We start from the raw sequence: 13,451 nt of genomic DNA, 5'->3' as shown, positions 1-13,451 counted from the left end.
GAAACACCCGAGAAATTGTTTGTTTTCACCGATTCAAAAGGAGCCCTCCAAGCGTTACAATGTGCTCTTCGTCATGGGTCCCATGAACAACTGGTTGTGGATATCCGAGAGCTCCACCACACCGCCATCAATAAAGAGCACGAGATTGTTTACCAATGGGTGCCAGGACACAACGGCATCGTAGGCAACCACCGCGCGGACGAAGCCGCGCGAACTGCTCACCACGAGGGCGACTTTCCCCTCTCCATTCCCCTCTCGAGAGCCGACGCATCGGATAGGCTCCGAACACTGGCGCAGGAAATTACACTTTCTGCGTCAAATTCAGGCCAATTTTTAAATTCGCGTTTAAAATCCTTGGACCCAGATCTGAAGACGGCCTACGACGACGTGAAGCAACTTTTCTGTGTCGCCTGTGGCTTGGTGTAGTTTTCACCAACCATTAGTTTCTCTTAATCGGCATGACTGATAGCACCGCATGCGCCATGTTCAGGTTGTTGTTGTTGATGTTGTTGTTGTTAGCCTATCAAAAGATGGCCCATACCCACACTTAGAAATCGGCCAAGAATCGGGTGGCTATTCACCTGAACGCAGTTAACAAAAAGGAAAAGCACGTGGGAGCGCAACACCGGTGAATTTTTCGTCGTGAGCTGAAAAGGGATGAGTGTTTTGATTTTAAAATTTTAAGAATAATAAAAAAGAGAGGGATTAAATATTAATGATTCAGTCAAAATGTAATAATTGAGAGAAAAGAAAAGGTTGGAACACTTAGTAAGGCGGTCGGTGAGATTCTATCAGGAAGTTTAGAACAGCGGTACAAACATATCTGTGGCTGAACCCAAATGTGGTGGCGCCAAATGATAGCAAGAGCGGGCTGCTCAAACTAAGGCCAAGATGCTGCAAGGGCTCCTCCAGCAACCGTTTTCTCAGAGAGTTGTATCGGCGACAATACAGCCAAGAATGTTCAATAGATTCAGGCTCACGGCAAAATGCACAAAGGGGAGAGAGCGCCAAACCCGACTTGTGTAAATAGAAATTTAGAGGGGGGATGCGGCACCGCAGCCTCGTCAGTGATACTTCAAGCTGCCGAGAGCAACAAATTTTCCTGTTCCAATAATATTTAAGGTGCTCATAATCCGCCGATGTTAAAAGTGATGTGTCTTGCGTGCTTAAAAACGCACGTCGCCGAAATCTAGATGCTGTAATATAGGCTGTAGCCGGGATGATTGGCAACACGGGGCCGCTGAGGGAAGCCTTTGCGAGATTATCAGCAATCTCATTTACTGTCACACTGCTGTGACCGGGAACCCATACTAAATGAACAAGGCTCAAATGCGGAGGAAGTAGGGATAAGAAATATGATAAAATGGGACCGTGCACATGTGCCGCGAGGGACGAACACAAAGATAAAGAATCAGTAATTACTGCAACTGCTGTAATAGAGGGGTCTAGCTTGCGTAGAGCAAGTATAACTGCTAGAAACTCTGCTTGAAAAATAGGGGTGAAATCTGGAAGGCGCAGAGAAAAGGACCAATCTAAGTGCGAGCAAAATATTCCCACACCTGCTTTTTCATTGCATTGCGATGCATCAGTGGCTATTGCTATATCTGTAGGTAGGGTCCTCAGATGATCTTCTAGAAGACCATTTAGAATACTTGGTGGCAAAAGTTTTGCATTTTTTGGGAATATGTCGTCGAAAACAATGTGGATAGCGGGCCCATTGCGAAGCCCAGGAAGGATATCATAAATGTTTACATCTAAAGGCTAAGTAATCTTTGCACAAACTACCTGAGGGGAATTGAAACGAGACCAGGGGATACCAAAAAAGGAGGTCGGCTGAGAACATAAAATGCTTTGGGAACGGTGGAAATGGGATTCATAGATCCTGAGGTAAGTTTGCACAGTTAAAAATTGAAGTCGTGATAAGAGAGACGGAATGCGGGCTTCAAGGTACATCACATTGGTAGCCACAAATTTTGGAAGGCCGAGGCACATGCGAAGTGCTTCCCTCTCTAAAAGGACGAGAGGGCGAAGTTTATATGTAGCCGAGCCTGAAAACAACACTGATCTAAATTCTAAAATTGGCCTGACATACATTATGTAGATCATTAATAGAGCATCTCTGCGCATGCCGTACCGGTGATGACATAATCTCCGTAACATGCCCACGGCACGAGCCCCTTTCGCCGCGACATGGTCAATGTGAGGTCGCCAGGTGAGTTTGTTGTCATAAATGACCCCTAGGTATTTTAGGGATTGAACCTGCGGTATTATTTTTAACTGGCAAGTGAGAGAGACCACTACAGGAGTGAATAGAGGGAAAACAAGAGTGGCGCACTTGCCAACATCAGGTGTAATGCGCTCAACCAGTGCTCAAGTGTATTCAAATATGACTGCAACAGACCATACAGAGAATGTATATCCGGCGCAGCAGCAAAAAACGCTATGTCGTCCGCATAGACGTAAGTGCGTACATGGGGGTGGATTGGAATTGAGCTTAACAGAATATTAAAGAGCACAGGAGAAAGAACAGCTCCTTGCGGTACACCTCGCGTTTCTCTATACCTGTCTGAATGAACACCATTATGGACGCAAAAGAATTCTCTGTTATGAAGAAATGCAGATATCTATGCAACTATATAATCTGGAAATTGAAGAGACTGTAGCCTATGTATCAGGATGGAGTGTTCTACACTGTCGCAAGCTTTGGCGACATCTAACGTAACCAAAGCCGCGACCAGGCGTTGACGACGAGCAAGGAGAATTCTGCTCTCAAGATCAGCATGTACATTCCATATCGAACACCGTGGCCGGAAACCGAGTTGGCACGGGCTGAGTATACTTTGCGGTCCACAATGGCTGACACCCGAATTAGTAACACCCTTTCTATCAACTTTACCACGTTTGATGTTAAAGAAATTGGCCTAATATTATCCAATTCATAGCCTCCACCCTGATTTTTAAGTAAAGGGATCACCTTGGACAGCTTCCACTCAGAAGGTATCCAAGCGTGTTTGAGAGAGTAGTTTATTAGGTGCAATAAGGAGTTGGGAGACTCTTCAAATAGAATCTTGAGCATCTTTGTGGTAACACCATCAGGACCAGGAGCAGCAGCTGGCAATCTTTGGACAACTTGTGAAAGCTCTGATAGATTTACTTGTGATGCATTATCATTTGGCACGACTGGTGCAAACAACAATGGTCGCAAAGGTAGTAAAGACGAGAACCGCTTTTGCAGGCCTGTGGCTATTAATTCAACCGCCTGGATAGCTTCTACAGGTGACATAACTAATGACTGAAAATTATGAGAGGACATGAGCTGTTTCCTAGACCGTAGAAAACCGAATAGTGCACGTCGGTTGCCCGCCTTTGAAAGATAATCGAAGTGTTCTGAGTCATATTTTTCCTTTGCGCGAGAAACTGTGTGTTTAAAGGTGGCTGCAATAAATTTATAATCACTCCAGTTATTCGGACATTGGTTATGAAGAAGCTTTTTCCATGCTGCCTTCCTCCGCCTATAATCTCTTGTACAGTCCGCTTTCCACCAGTTAGAAGAATTCCCTTTTGTTGGCCTCACCAGGAACTCCGACTTTTTACGGCTTTCCTCAATAGCCAGACATATGCTTGCTGACTGGTGCACCTCGGCGATGTTAGACACTGGAGCAAGGGCAGAGCGCAACGCCGTCTGAAATCTGTCATAATTTGCATGAGACCGCAACTGAGAAGACGCTGGAGTAACACGACATATGATATCAAAATGAATAGGTATATGATCACTTGAGGTGCCGCTATCAACTGTCGACCAATTCGTTACGCCTGTCGACCAATTCGTTACGCCAATTCCAGGACTAATGAACGTGAGATCTAAAACAGATTGAGTGTGTGAGCGAAGATAAGTGGCCGATCCTGAATTTAAGCACATCAGGTTGTGGTCATAATCCCAGTTCCAAAGGCGCTTGCCGCATGTATTAGCCCTAAAACCCCAAGACACATGGTGAGAATTGAAGTCCCCAGCCACGAGAACTGGGTTTTTACAGTTTACGAGTAAAAAGTCCAGAGATCTAACATCCTGGACTCCATTGGGGAAATAACAATTTGCTATTGAAAATGGAGAGCACCCAGGAAGTACAAAGTCTATTGCCAAAATCTCACAGTCAGGAGATATTTGTTGAAAAGATACCACAGCCCTGTGGCAAAATTTTGAAGAGACTAAAGTTAGTAAACCCCCGCCTCTTGACTGGCGGTCTAGGCGAAATGAACGGTAATTTTTGATATGAAAATGTTTGTCGGTTGAAAGCCACGTTTCTTGCAGAATTATGACATCCGGATTAAGCTGAATAGAAAGGCAGAGTAAATCTGTGGAAGCGGAAAGAATAGAGCGACAGTTCCACTGCAGAACTCGCAATGACGCTATGGTTGCGAAAGTCTAGCAGCAGCAACTGCCCGCTCCAAAAGGGTATCCTTGGGTTTAGTGCCAGGCTGATTCTTCTTTGATTTGGGCTGGGTGCCCAGAGAAGACAACGAATGAGACATGGGGGACCCACTGCGCTTAAGAAGCCGCGCATCAGGCTCCACCATCTCGGAATCATACATTATATCAACGTCCCTCGAAGTACCCGAGTTAGGTACAGCGGAAGGGACAGAAGTTTGTTCCTGGGGTTGTGATGCTACTGGAATTGGAGACCGGATAAGAGGAGAGGGAATTGCTGTCGAAAGAGGTGCCAAACTAGCCTGCACGGCATGTGTAATCTGAGTCGCTAGAACATTTGTAAGGCACTCCGACACACTTGCGACAATCTTTTCTACCATTTTAGACATCGAAGCCTCCACAGCAGCCGCAATTGCCTGGGACAGAGTTGAGTCTAACATGACACCTTGCCGAGCGGTCACACCGGCATAATCGTGGGCACGTTCTTTGACCTTTGAAATAGCGTCACGGCGCGAACAGCGTTTCCTGTCAATTATTTCCAGAATTTGAATTTCCTGAGCTCGAGAGGGACAATTTGAGTAGTTTGCAGAGTGAGCACCACCGCAAAGGCAACCCTTCTCATTCTTCTCACTGCAGGTGCTCGTTGAATGACCATCCCCCAGTTGCAACACCTCAAGTTGGATTTGCAACCGCCGGCGCTATGTCCATAGCGCCAGCAGTTGTTACACTGCAGAGGCCGAGATGATAATGGGTCTACCCGAAAAATTAGAGGCCATGCCTTGATTTCAGAGGGGCAGGAAGTGCCGGCAAAGGTAGCAATCACTGATTCAGTGGGAATCCGCACGTTGTTTACATCCCGGCTACAGCGGTGCACTGCCACACACCTGCTGCCGACAGAAGCTCGAGTCTCTGCCGGAGACAGGGAAGAGTCTACGCCTCGTACAATACCTTTCGTGCACGCCAGATGTGAAGGGATGAAGGAACCTACCCGAAGGGAGGCAAAGGATGAGGAGTTTAGTAAATCTCTTACACAGGCGAGGTCTGGCGATCTGCACAGAATCCCGCCGCGTCCAAAGTGGCGAACCTCTGAGATTGACTCGTAATGAGAAGTCGCCGACTGGAGAGCAGCCCGAACAGCACCAGGGTTGTTCATCTTGATAGCACCACCATCCTTAGGCACCAGCGCGACAGGGATACTGCCGACACCACTGCGCAAAAAAGCTTCTAACGGTAGGAGATCAGTGGACAGAGAAGCCGACCAGAGGGAACTCCCCTGGCCGGGAGACTGGGTGGACATAGCCCGGGCTTACTGCCTTACCGCGCAAAGACGCAGAGAGAAAATGCCACAATCAGCCACCCGAAACTTAGCCGATCGTTCCCAGCAGAGCAGAGCCGTCGGGGCAGCGACGAACAGGACGAACGCCACTCGGTCGAACGAGGACCTCTAGATGATTGAGTACGTGTGCCGGAGCTCAGAGGCAGCAGGATCGGTCAACTGTGCTGCGTTTTCGTGTTCCGGGAAAGTGTGAGCCGTGTGCGCCCGCGTGCGACGAGCCTAAGGCGCACATTTTTTTGTGAATGCTCTGCCTACAGCGCCAAAAGGCCATCTCTCGAACGTACGCTGGAGCGTGTAGATCCAAGCCCACTGACAGAAATGATGATTCTCGGCCACTGGCCGCGGCGATCGTCGGCGGTGAAAGCCTCCAACGCACTTCTACGCTTCTTGAGAACTTTTGGCCATCACGATATGCTGCACCTTTACCGAACGCTTGCTGATTTTGCTTAGTGACTTCAATTTTTTGCTACTCTCTTTTGCTTTTAATTTTTGATCCCCTTACCCCTTTCTCCCGCTCAGGGTAGCAAACCGGTTATTCTTCCGGCTAACCTCTCTGCCTTTCCTCTTCCTCCTCCTTCACCTCGAGGCGTCTTCTAAGTTGATGTCTGGGCACTTTTTTATGGGCATATGGGTTCGCGGTAGTAGCCTTCCTGCCATGCACAAGCCAAAAGACGTCATCGGAGTTGTCGCCTCTATAGCGATGTTATAGTGAATACGAGTTAGGTGAGGACGACATCACAGGTATAGTTTTAAGCTTTGACATACAGGCCACGTCTGCAATGGTGTCGTTCATGCACTCCGTGAGGTCGTTTGCGAGCGAATGGTAAGTTGTTGCCCTTCTGTGGTCGTCCGGTTTGTTTGACTGTAGCGCAAGATGGCCTCCGTCAGCTTCGAAATGAACAATGTTTCCCTTTTCATAATGAGCATTTCGGGGCGCTTCGTGGCTGCAGCATGCATTCCACGGAGCATTTCGGGACTTCGGACGCTGTGACGTTGGTTGCGCTTTTGATTCGGCGTAAGAGGTGAGGTTGTCAGTCGGGCACAGCCTATCGAGCCGGTTTGAGAGTCGCTCATACGGTGCGAAGGACCGTTCCTCCAATTCTTCTTCTTCTTCTCCTCAAGTAATTCTTGTTTCGTCATCATCTTCATTCATTCTCGTACGTTTATTTCAAAAGGATCAGTTACATCTGGCAATAAATATTTCATTGTTTCACCTGTGAAAAAAAAAATGAAACCGATGCCCAGCCAGCGTGAAAGCGCGAATCACCCGCATGATGTGCCCTTAGCATCATCGTCGCTGAAAGGACAAAGAAGAGGAGGCACTTGTACAGGGGACCGGAGCAGGTAAGCTGTTGCTTTCTGACATAGATGTCTCAATTTCCAGGTCGTAAAAATTGAATTCCCTCCCAAGAATGTGTTTATTGTTTCGTATCCGAATAGGTGAGAGCCTGCTTGTAAACACCTTACCTTTATTCTTTCAAATATACCATTCTTCTCACCTCGAAGTCCTTATTGCGCGAAAACTGGCGCCTTGTATGCTAGTGATGCAGCTATTTTTCCTTCCTTGTTTTTGAATTTTCGTTTACCGCATCATGCCTGTTTATCACTGCAAAGAAACGACCATTATTTTTTCTCGCTATTTGATGGACTGAATAGATTGTTGGCTTAGCCTCAGATTATTATGATTCAGGTTAAGACCATTATGTATCTTTGGGTCACATATGCTGCGGCTCCTAATTAGCGGCAGCACATCAACCATGTTTCTGAGAACATCGCTCAGATTGCCGGAATCCTGCCTACGCAGAGGAGCAGCCGCTCCATCTTGAGAAGAAGTAGCTTGCTCTAGCTTATGAAATGGACGTCAAATAATCTTACAGATGGGCTCTTTTCTTCTTTTCCGAATGTGCTGCGCAGGAGTCCCCTTCTTTTAGAACGAGGAGCGCTGTGCTACTTGGTTGTCCAACCAAAGTTTATGCCGGATCTTACCGATCTATAAGCGCCGATTGCCTCTCTTACTTGAAGGATTACACTTTCAAGTTCTCAGTTTTTATTCAAGCGTGATTGTTTTCCTCGCAATACCAGTGATATTTTGGAGTGGTTACAGTTTTATTGCTAACCACCCTCGCCTTCACACACCCCAAATTATTTTTCTGAACACATTCTAACTTCTGAAGTGTTGCCCACGTACCCCAATATCAGAGCTGTTCAAATTTTCTTTCATGACACTTTTATGGACGACAGAAAAATGGACCCCAAGAAACGATCATTGCGAGGCTTTTTGATAATGCCTAGCATACTACTGCATTAGGCACTGTCGATCTGCAATGCCAAGACAAATCAGGTGCCGCTTCTAGACCGCTATATAAACTGGCCTTTCTCGCTCTATATTTCCGTATTGCACTCGCACTTACCGGACCGATTTTTAGCAGTGCTTACTACTGTCCATGGAGTAGACTACTCCTTTCTTGTGAATATATCCGACAGATTTTTATCGCTATGTTATTCAACAGCAGCGGCTAATAACCATTTGCATTGCGGGTATCCCAAGCTTCTGGGTCCTCCCCAAGTATTGTCAGCACGTATACTTTGGGCCCATGACACAGAGGTCGAAATTACATTACACTGCAGAGACATGAGTCAAGATATTTCCAGGCGGAAAGAGTCTGGTTTTCTATGAACCTTTGCATAGATTTCTGCTTTTAGGATTCGCGGGAGGAGTCTAATGTAAGAGGGCTAAATTCGCAACTGTGTCTTTTCCTGACAAGCTGTACCTTCCCTTCCCTTAAAGGGTGGTCAAACACAATGACGATCTTTCAGACTTTTTTTTCTTCTAAGCAGCTACGGATCCCACAAATCTGAACTGGATGTGAAACCTTTGTGCCCGTTTCACATTTAACCCAAAAGTCAAGATCACTTTCTGTTTTCGTTTCATCCTTCTCTAAGCGAGGCAGTTTCCCGGAGTCCCACTTTAACAACTTGGTGTCGCTTTCGCGGCTTGGTTATTATTTCCCTTCATGCTAATACGTTTGCGCACGATAAATCGCAAACAGGATTGTGTGCTAAGTCGTAACATAATTTTTTTTCGCTGAATAGGGCTACATTGTTGAGATTCCCTGCTGTCTCCTTTTCTTTTACACATCAACCTCACTATTCATTTCCCTTTGAACCTTGTATATTCTACGCATCAAGATTGTTTGCCTAATTAATTTACGCTTCTCTCACACAACACAAGTCCGTTTTAATTTAAGAAGTGTGTCCTCATGTTTCAAATATACTGTTGGGCGATATATTTGGTCAAGCATGTCAGTGCTTCAGTCCTCGCCAATGCCTGGCAGTTGACGTGCGTTATTCGCCCTTAAGCACAAGAACAAATGAGTGCACATACACCTCTTCCCCGTATCTCCAGCTCGCCGTTTAAGTGGCACTATTGATTACAAGTGTTTACTTTTTGTGTGTTTGCTAAAAGAAAAAAGATTCTAGCACTGCGTAGTGACAAATTTACCCCCTACTGTTGCCAGCTTATGAAGCACGCACGATCCGATGCATTTTCAGATTTTTCACGCAGTTGGCATGAGGAAGTGTGTCCCAATGAAATTTTTTCTGCGCATACGTAAATAATAAGCATTTGTGGATGACTTTACAAATCTAGGTTCCGCAAACGATGGGGGATTCCTTGAATATAGTTAGTGAAGCGAAGTGTATTGTTTTACAATTAAATTGTAGCCACACAGGAAGAGCGAGAGACTATGAACTTGCTTTCCTAAGTTGGTCACACATGGCAAAATGAACAGATTTGAAGTCGTATGGAAACGTTCTGGTTATGCGACAATCAACATACGGGCATGAGTTATGTTTGAACTGTTATTTTCTTGTGGAGCTTAGTGAGTTCCTGTCTTGTCAGACAAGCAGCACCGTAAATGCCACTGAACACCAGATCCTGATAAAACGCGCCAACACAAGGCCATTGTCGTCGTGTATTCATTTCAGGCTACCATTTTTACTATCTCTTTAGTGAGCGGCACTGTTTGGAACATTCTAGAGTTTATACTGTTGCCCGTAACATCATTATTTAATTTTTATTTGCGATCGTCTCTAATAACCTCTGTTTCAACTTTTTTTACTCCTCCAGTGCAAATGGCACAGCTCGAAAGCCGAAGGCAGGCACCACAGCCTCCTATTGGGTCGGAGCTAGCCGTTCAAGCAGCGGATTGCTTGGCCGGCCTAGAGGGGGCCACAGGCTGGTGCACCGGCTCTGCCATAAACTTCCATTTACCCTGTACGGCGACCAAAGACAGAGCCTGCCAGATTTCCGGCCACCTCACTTCGTGGAACGAGTTTTTCTGGCCCGCTCGGCTAGAACTGCGTAATCTACCAGGCGACACCGGTCGGCTGTCCCTGGTCACGTTCAAGGAGCCGTGTCTACCAAGTCCAAAGAAACATGAAATACGTCTCGCAGTGGCTCTCGTCTACCAACTTCTGAAGACACATTCGTGTGTGGCGGCTCTCGACGTACGAGTTGCCTGCCTCAAAGGGTCTGAGGAGCTCTTCGGCGACGCGCTTCAAGCGAATTCCTCCATAAGATCGTTAAAGCTCCACTTCAGTGCGCTTGTTAGACTCAAGGATATGTCTTCAGTCATCCCATCCCTCGTGAATCTCCAGGAATTGGAACTCGAGACAGCTTCGGGTGGTCCTATCACGTTTGGTGGCGCACTGACCGAAATCCTGCATACGAGGACTACGCTGACATCCCTGAGAGTGCCAGAGCTGGACATGAAAGGCAGAGCCGCCAACAATTTTTTAGCAGCGCTGACAGCAAACACTTCTCTTAAAGAACTGTCCATGCACGGTTCTGTAATCAGCGAAGCCTTACCAGAATACCGCAGTATGTTCTCAAGGTACGTAGCTGCCAGCAGAAGCCTGGAAAAACTGAACGTTAGAGCGTACAACGAGGTGCGGCAGAATTCCTTGAAGTGGGTGCTCGAAGGCCTCCTGGAAAACCGCACCGTGACAGACGCGAGCCTCACTGGTCTTATAATGGACTTCGAGAGTTGCGCGCTCATGGTCGATGTTCTCACTCGCAACAAAGTTTTGCGACGACTGAACATTTCAATCTTCACATTCGATGAGTGGATCGACCGACTTGGAGGATCCGCCGTCTCGAGCACTGCCGACTTCAACTCCTGGCTCCTGGCGTTGCCAGAAAACGGGACTCTAGAAGCTGTTACGTTACCTCTTCGCATTTGCGACCCAGAGAAGTGGACGTCGCTATTCAAGGCACTATCAGCAAAGAAGAGTTCGATGAAGGTAACTATAAGCGGACAGTGCAGTGAACGATATTTATGGGAGAAAGTCTGCGAAGCCCTCATGGCTAGCGGAGCGGAGGAAAACATTTCCTTCGACACGACACTCGACGTCACGCATAACAAAGAAATGCTGAGGTGTCGAGGATTCTCGAAAGTTTATGCCTTTCCGAGCCTAGGATTCTCGAGACGACTTTTGTCGGACGTTTTTGCGGTTACCCTCTCTCAGCCACATTACATGTGCCGACGTCGAAATATGGCTACCTGACGTGGACGAGATGACGAATAGGACCATAGCCTTGTACATCAGGACAGCGACTGCCCTGAGAAAGCTCCACATGACCGTGTGGCTCCGCTACATTTTTGTTGAGTCTACTAAGAAGTGCTGGAGACTCATTTCTGATTCGCTACATCAAAATGCGAGCATAAAGGAACTGCGCGTCGGCGTGAGATGCATGGACGAGCAGGACGTTGGGCTTCTGGTTAACGCAGTGAGAACCAGTAGCAGTATCCGGAGGATTCACTTGACAGCTGGGAAGTCGGATGTAGCTGCGGCATTTATCAAGGACTTGCGCTTTGGTCTCGAAAAGATCTACCGTCTTGTAAACATCACCGTTGATGGCTGCGAGCTGCGAGCACCAAAGCTGGCTGGAGATTTGTGCGTCGTTCGGAGCATCGCACGGCGAAATGCGGACTTAGTGGTCTCGGCATCACGGTTCGTGAGTGGCGCCATGGAAGACAGGTAGGTGCTGAAAGTGTGCGGAGAGCTCAAGATAACCAGCCATGCACACGAGAGCTTGGCTTTTCTTTTTGTTGGCAAGTACTATGCAAACGTACACACACTAGCAAAGAGTGCTCGAAGGTGTGCCGTTGTATTCGTTCTTAAATCATCTTTATGCGTGTCGGGCTCAATATGCCCCTTGGAGTCATGAGAAGTTCTTCCGAATGGCTACGAGCAGTGGGAGGCGAAGCTGGCTCACATAGAGCTCCCCTTTAAGCGCTAGCTGATAGGTCAGGTCTGGAGGCCCGTATTCGATTAATGGCTTCCCGCACCTGGGTGAACCACCGCGTAATTGATTTATATTAATAAAGTTTATTCCCTCTCGCTTTCTTTCGAGCACAAGCCATTCGTAAATGACGTGAAAGGACTTCACGGTGCCGTGTTGAGCCGCTCTCGGCAAATGTGTCTAGGTCTGTAAGAGGTCGGGAGTCCACTACCAGGTATTGAACAAAACGCTCCGCGAAGAAGTATGAGCTGGTCGATAGCTTATTTCGCTTCCAAGGTGCACTCTTCACAGTAAACTCCTAGGACTTGCCAAACAATTCTTTAACTAACGAAGATTAAGTGCTTGCGCGCATACTGGCAGTTAGTGATCGGCTTTTTACTAGTTTTTGATCGACGTTTTACATATACAGGCAATGAATTTGCATAAAGGCTAAAATAGTTACCCAGCAGCAGCTGTAGGAGGCCCATTCTCCGTGGCACACATCAAATGTCGTGGGCGTCATGGTATGTTGTACACGGAAAATTCCGCGTGCAGGCGTCAGGCTTGCGTGACACCTGAGTGTTAGGTGGGGCGGGGAGTGAGCGCTCTCGAGGGTTGGCATCTGTGGTATACAGTGTACAAAGGTTTGGAAGCGTATGAAATGATAGCCACTGTGGATGTTGCTGCTGCGAACGGTTTGCCTCTGTGGAAGGGAGAAAAGTTTTTATGCAACTGCTGTTCCTCAATATTTCAACCAAATACTGACGACAAGAGACAATTAGCATATAACTAGTAATTGCCAATTTTTAGAGTGAACAATGTTGCTTGTTTTTGTATAATTTTACGGGGCTCAGAGGCGACGTGAAGAGGACATTGTTCTGTCTCTGTGCTCTCGATGACGGAGAGTATTCTGCACCTAGTGAGCTTGTGGTGGGGTGACCTGATTTTCGTGTTTTCTCACTGTGGCCTGTCGCGTCAGCTGCTCTGCTAACCTCTGCAATAATATTTATTATTTTACACAACACCGACCACCTTTCTATAGCTCAAAACATGGAGGAACAAATGACGAACTCATTAAAATTGGTGGAAATGAAGCTGTTGTGTATTAGAAAAGACCAAGACCAAGAAGACCAAGAACAGGTCTTCCACCTTTGGCTTTTCTATATTTAACATACGCTGGCATGAGTGAGGATTTTACTTTGCTTGGTAGACAAAAATGGCGGCTAGGTGCTGTAATTCTAGCAGAGTGTTTGCTCTGCAGCCAATAGTGCACATTTACTGCGCAAAAATAACGCGAAAAGAACTGAGCGTAGCAATTAAGACAGCATCGCCAATGTCACGAATGTAATCAAAGTGAAGGGGAAAAGTATTAGGCATTAAGTCAACCATTTGTCCGACTGAAA

At 46.9% G+C, this 13,451-nt stretch overlaps 1 pseudogene; it reads left to right on the top strand.

The window, feature by feature from the left end:
* The first annotated feature begins 9,896 nt into the window (after positions 1-9,896).
* LOC144100635 (uncharacterized) lies at positions 9,897-11,821 on the top strand (annotated as a pseudogene).
* Positions 11,822-13,451: the final 1,630 nt, after the last annotated feature.

Source organism: Amblyomma americanum, chromosome 8 (assembly GCF_052857255.1).
Source record: "Amblyomma americanum isolate KBUSLIRL-KWMA chromosome 8, ASM5285725v1, whole genome shotgun sequence".
In the NCBI taxonomy this organism is placed as follows: Eukaryota; Metazoa; Arthropoda; class Arachnida; order Ixodida; family Ixodidae; genus Amblyomma; species Amblyomma americanum.
Note: the sequence above shows the minus strand (reverse complement) of the source record. Positions and strands in the feature narration are given on the sequence as shown.